Source organism: Plecotus auritus (assembly GCF_963455305.1).
Source record: "Plecotus auritus genome assembly, chromosome: 12".
Taxonomy (NCBI): domain Eukaryota; kingdom Metazoa; phylum Chordata; class Mammalia; order Chiroptera; family Vespertilionidae; genus Plecotus; species Plecotus auritus.
In genome coordinates, this window is record NC_137778.1 from 31940879 (window position 1) to 31946929 (window position 6051).

The window sequence follows — 6051 nt, forward strand, 5'->3', positions numbered from 1 at the left end:
CCCTAACTGCCCTCCCCTGCAGGCTTGATCGCCCCCAACTGCCCTCCCTTGCAGGCCTGGTCCCTCTCAACTGCCCTCCCCTGCTGGCCATCTTGTGGTGGCCATCTTGTGTCCACATGGGGGCAGGATCTTTGACCAATGGGGACAGCCATCTTGTGTGTTTGAGTGATGGTCAATCTGCATATTACTCTTTTATTAGATAGGATAGAGGCCTGGTGCACGGGTGGGGGCCAGCTGGTTTGCCCTGAAGGGTGCCCCAGATCAGGATGGGGGTTCCCTTGGGGCATGGGGCAGCCTGGGCGAGGGGCCTGTGGTGGTTTGCAGGCCGGCCACACCCCCTGGCGACCCAAGTGGAGGCCCTGGTATCTGGTGTTTATTTATCTTCTACAATTAAAACTTTGTAGCCTGGAGCGGACCCAAGCCTTCTGCTTGCTCCATGGCGGCAGCCATTTTGTTGGGATTTATGTATCTTCTATAATTGAAACTTTGTAGCCTTAAGCGGAGGCCTGGGCCGGCCAGGGTGTGTGGAAAGCTTGGCTCGCCAGGGGCAACCCTAGCCTCCTGCTCTTTCCAGCGCCGTGGCTGCCGCCATTTCTGTTTGGATTTATGTATCTTCTATCATTGAAACTTTGTAGCATTAAGTGGAAGCCTAGGCCAGCAAGGGCAGGCGGAAAGCTTGGCTTCCTCCATTGCCGGGGAAACCCAAGCCTCCCTCCTGCTCTCTGTGGCCGTAGCCATCTTGGTTGGGTTTATTTGCATATTCGCTACTGATTGGCTGGTGGGCGTGGCTTGTGGGTGTAGTGGAGTGATGGTTAATTTGCATATTACTCTTTTATTAGATAGGATAGCCAAGATCTGGAAACAGGCCAAGTACCCATCAGTAGATGAGTGAATAAAAAAGCCCTGGTACATTTACACAATGGAATACTAATCGGCCGTTAAAAAAAGAAGGAAAGCCTTAACCGGTTTGGCTCTGTGGATAGAGCATTGGCCTGCAGACTGAAAGGTCCCAGGTTCGATTCCGGTTAAGGGCATATGCCTTGGTTGCAGGCACGTCCCCAGTAGGGGGTGTGCAGGAGGCAGCTGATTGATGTTTCTAACTCTCTATTCCTCTCCCTTCTGCTCTGTAAAAAATCAATAAAATATATTTAAAAAAATAAAAGAAAACTTACCTTTTGTGACAGCATGGATGGACCTAGAGATTATTATGCTAAATGAAATAAGTCCGTTCGAGAAAGACAAATACCATATGATCTCACATGTGGAATCTAATGAACAAAATAAACTGACAAACAAAATAGAAATAGAGGCATGGTTACGTGGAACACACTGAAAGCTGTCAGAGAGGAGGGAGTTTTTTTTGGAGGGGGCTGGATGAAAGAAGGTGAAGGGATTAAGCAAAAAATAATACTGACACATAGACATAGACAACAATGTGGTGATAGCCAGAGGGAAAGGGCGGTGGGGTTAGGTGGAGGTGGGCAAAGCGGGGAGAAAGGGGAATGATAGAGACTTTGCTTTGGGTGATGGACTCACGATGCAGTGTGCAGATGATGTTGGGTTGGACACTTGAAACCTGTATGGTTTTGTGACCCAATGACACCACAATAAATTCAGTTTTTAAAATGGGAACTCAGGAACTGCTGCTAGGTTTTATTTAAGAATATTATTTGTGCCCTAACTGGTTTGGCTCAGTGGATAGAGCGTCGGCCTGCGGACTGAAAGGTCCCAGGTTCGATTCCGGTCAAGGGCATGTACCTTGGTTGCGGGCACATCCCCAGTAGGAGGTGTGCAAGAGACAGCTGATAGATGTTTCTCTCTCATCAATGTTTCTAGCTCTCTATTCCTCTCCCTTCCTCTCTGTAAAAAAAATCAATAAAATATATTTTAAAAAAGAATATTATTTGCTACCTCCTAATGTTTAGAGGAGCTGCTTTTCTGGAGGCTCAGAAAATTTTCAGGAGCCAAAGAAAGTTTCAGACTGGGTATCTAAAAGAAGAGTTCCTCATTAGTTTTCAGAAAGAGGCAATTAAAGGTTTCTGTCTTCAAAATTTATTTTGTAAGAAATGCAGAGCAACAACTTCATCAGTCATCAAGACTTCTCTGTGAGTTACTGTGTGATTTCACAGAAGATAATAATTTAGTTAAAGTTTGAATTAAATTAATATTATTTCAGAGACACTCATTAGCAAAGCTGTACTTGTTTTATCTAGGTTGTTGCTACAGGGTTGAGCAGGTATAATTACAAAGTAATTGAATTGATTCCATAAAGCTTCATGGAAAAATGAGTTGGATTACTTTATAGACACACTTGTTATGTGGCTTGTTCATTATAATAGATTGCAAAATAAAATTTAATTAAAACTTCCTTTTTTTCTCTAGGATTCATTCTTTTCTAATTTAGCGGTGTTTGTATTTCATTATAGTCATGGATAATCTCCAGAACAAAACTGTGGACATTAACTTACTGATCCATTCTTTTTGAGGACATGAGAATTAATATCATTATTTTACAGATGAGGAGACTGAAGTATTCTCCAGAATTACGTTTTAAAGATTTCTGGTGTAGATAAGTGGTAAGATCCTTTTGGGTCTTTTATTTTTTTTAAATCCTCATCTGAGGATATGTTTTTAGATTGATTTTTAGAGAGAGAAGAAGAGAGAGAGAGAGAGAAATGTCGATGTAAGAGAGAAATAGAGATCTGTTGCCTCCCATACACGCCCCAAGTGGGCATGGAACTCACAACCTAGGAACCTAGTTATGTGCCTTGACCAGGAATTGAACTTGCAACTTTTTGGGTGCACGGATGACACTCCAAACAACTGAGGCACTGGGTCAGGACGGGGTCTCTTCTGACTATTGAGCATGTATGGTAAGAGTGAGAAGTAGCAAGGAGGCTATCTCCTATCATAGTCAGGATTCATTTTTAGTGCCTTTACTATTGCCTGAAACATAAAGGTAATAAAATCTGAAAATGTGCAAGTGCCAAGATTCAACAATTTAAAGTCATTTTATAGGAGGAAAATGATTTAACCTTCATTTATCCAGGTAATAATTCACATTTCTAGGTTTGCATGTAAATGCATTAGTGTATGAGCACTGTGAGTCAGGTGTGATTATGAGTCTTCCTTTCCTGTAGACCCTGCTTCCTGGAGCCTCTGATCTCTGCTTCTCCTATTCAAAGACTTTAGTCCTATCCTAGAAAAGTGAATCTTAAATTTTTCTGCATTGTGAACCCCTTGAAAATCTCTATGAAAGTTATGGATTATCTCCTCTAGAACAATGCACATTTGTACATATATACAAAATTTTGCCAACACATCCAGGCTTGAAGTCCATTTGTGTGCCTGTGCCTGAACCTCAGAGAAAAAGCCTCAGGCCCTGGGCTCATTGGACAAGATGCTTCACTCCCTCTCTTCCCAGAGAAATGATACATCTCACAGTAATCATATGAACACGAATGCCCAAGAAACTAGAGATTCCTCTCACTTTAACAAATGGCTTATTATTATTACTAGAGGCCAGGTGCATGAAAAGCATGCACTGGAGGGGGTGGTCCCCTCAGCCTGGCCTGCGCCCTCTTGCTGTCCGGGAGTCCTTGGGGGATGTTCAACTGACAGCTTAGGCCCGCTCCCCACAGGGAGAGGCTCCTGCCACTGCTGCTGCGCTCACCAGCTGTGAGCCCGGCTCAGGGTTTCTGACTGAGCAGCGCTCCCCCTGTGGAAGCACACTGACAACCAGGGGGCAGCTCCTGCATTGAGCATCTGCCCCCTGGTGGTCAGTGCACATCATAGCGACTGGTTGTTCTGCCATTCAGTCAATTTGCATTTTAGCCTTTTATTATATAGGATCATTAAAGTACTAATTGATATTATTATCACTATTACATATTCTGATCATTCTTATTATTAAGGTACTAATTGTTATTGCTATTATTATTTTATGTCTTCCTTTATCTTTGCACAAGATGTTCTTCAATATCTGGGATAGTTCAGGAACCTCTAAAACCAGGAAGACAGACAGCTACCTTGGCTAGGTGAATTGATACCATTGGAATTGAGGAGTTTATCTCTGATTCTCAAATCCTAAAAAGAGAGACCCTCCTGGCCCTACTTCACCTGATTCATTGGCTGTGGCTCATTGAATATTCATGGCTCTCTACATTTCCCAGCCTCTTCTGCAGCTATTTTTGTTAGGTAGGGCCTCAAGATTGAATCCCAGAAAATGGGAAACACAAGTGTCAGTGAGGGTTACTTCCGCCCTCCCTTCCCATTTAGGGAGATGGTAGAATTACAAGATGGAAGCAGCCTAGATCCCTGAGTCACCCCAGGGAGGAGAACTGAAGTAGTGAGTTGCCCACTCTACAATGGACTTTACCAGAACAACAACAACAACAAACTTTTATTATGCGAAGCCACTGAAACTGCTTAATTTGTTAATTCAGCACAGCCTAACTATGCCAATACATTGGTATAAAGATTGGATTAAAAAATTACTGCACAACACTTCCATGGTAAAGAGTGGGAGTTCGTATGGTTAACTGGGTAGAGCTTGATATTGCCTACATTGTATTACAAATATAATACATAAAATGCATAGGACAGTACCTGGCTTATATTAGTTACTCCTTAAATGGTGGCTTTTATTATTAGCTCTTAAGCTATCCTAAACTATAATGTAAGTATTTTATGGGTCATGATAAAATTTGACAATACTCATGGATGACAGTCTCCCTGTTCTCATTCTTTTCCAGATTTCTCACCTGAGCATCTCTTCTAAATAGTTTGAGTCTTGGAGTCAAACATCTTTCATGAAATTTCTAGGAGTAATAACTTCCAATAAATAAGTAGTTTATTGTATTTAATCAGACTAATACTTAATAAAAGCCCATTATTTCTTCTACATGTCAATTAACAAAATAACAGGTAACATAATATTGCTAAGTGGTAATTTAAGTGATCCAGACTATTAAAGGATATGATATACAAAATTATGCTAACTGTGTGAGACAGCACATTCTGGAAAGAGAAAGGAAAGCTCTATGCAGGCTCAAGTCTTCAGTGCAAACTTCTAGCGAGGAGTGGAGTTCGGGTCTTGTCTTGAAGCTTGGGTAGGATGTGGGAAAATGAGGGAGAGGAAGGAAGGCACTCCAAGTGGACAACAGAATGATCAAGGCACTGATCAAAAGAAAATATTAGGCTCTCTCGGGTCCTCGTTTCCAAGATGACCAAGAAAAGAAGGCATAACGGTCGTGCCGAAAAAGGCCGAGTCCATGTGCAGCCTATTCGTTGCACCAACTGCGCCCGCCCGGTGCGTTCCCAAGGACAAGGCCATTAAGAAGTTTGTCATTCGAAATATAGTAGAGGCCGCAGCCCTTAGGGACATCTCCGAAGCGAGTGTCTTCGACGCCTATGTGCTTCCCAAGCTGTATGTGAAGCTGCATTACTGTGTGAGCTGTGCCATTCACAGCAAGGTAGTCAGGAACTGTTCTCATGAAGCCCGGAAGGACCGAACACCCCACCCCGATTTAGACCTGCGGGTGCTGCCCCACGATCTCCACCCAAGCCCATGTAAGGAGCTAAGTCTTTAAAGAGTGAAAGCTCTAACAGGTTTGGCTCAGTGGATAGAGCGTCGGCCTGCGGACTGAAAGGTCCCAGGTTCGATTCCGGTCAAGGGCATGCACCTTGATTGCGGGCACATCCCCAGTAGGGGGTGTGCAGGAGACAGCTGATTGATGTTTCTCTCTCATCAGTGTTTCTAACTTTCTATCCTTCTCCCTTCCTCTCTGTAAAAAATCAATAAAATATTTTAAAAAATAAATAAATAAAGAGTGAAGAAAAGTTCTCTGGGGGAAAAATAAATGGAAATTGTACTTCAAAATAAAAAAAGAAAATATTAGGTTCAATCACATAAAATTGCTGGGGGGAGGTGGTAGGTAAAAAAAATCTAATATTAAATTAGATTTAAAAAATCTAATTAGATTAAAAATTTTGTATTCAGCCTAATAAAAGTGGTATTTGTGGATTGATAGCCTGGTAGTTTCAACTGTA

General features: G+C 42.4%; 1 pseudogene across 1 annotated transcript; it reads left to right on the forward strand.

Moving 5' to 3' along the window:
• Positions 1-5224: 5224 nt before the first annotated feature.
• Positions 5225-5575, forward strand: LOC308237386 (small ribosomal subunit protein eS26-like; annotated as a pseudogene). The gene has a single exon. The product of its transcript is annotated as a small ribosomal subunit protein eS26-like (transcript).
• The last annotated feature ends 476 nt before the right edge of the window (positions 5576-6051 follow it).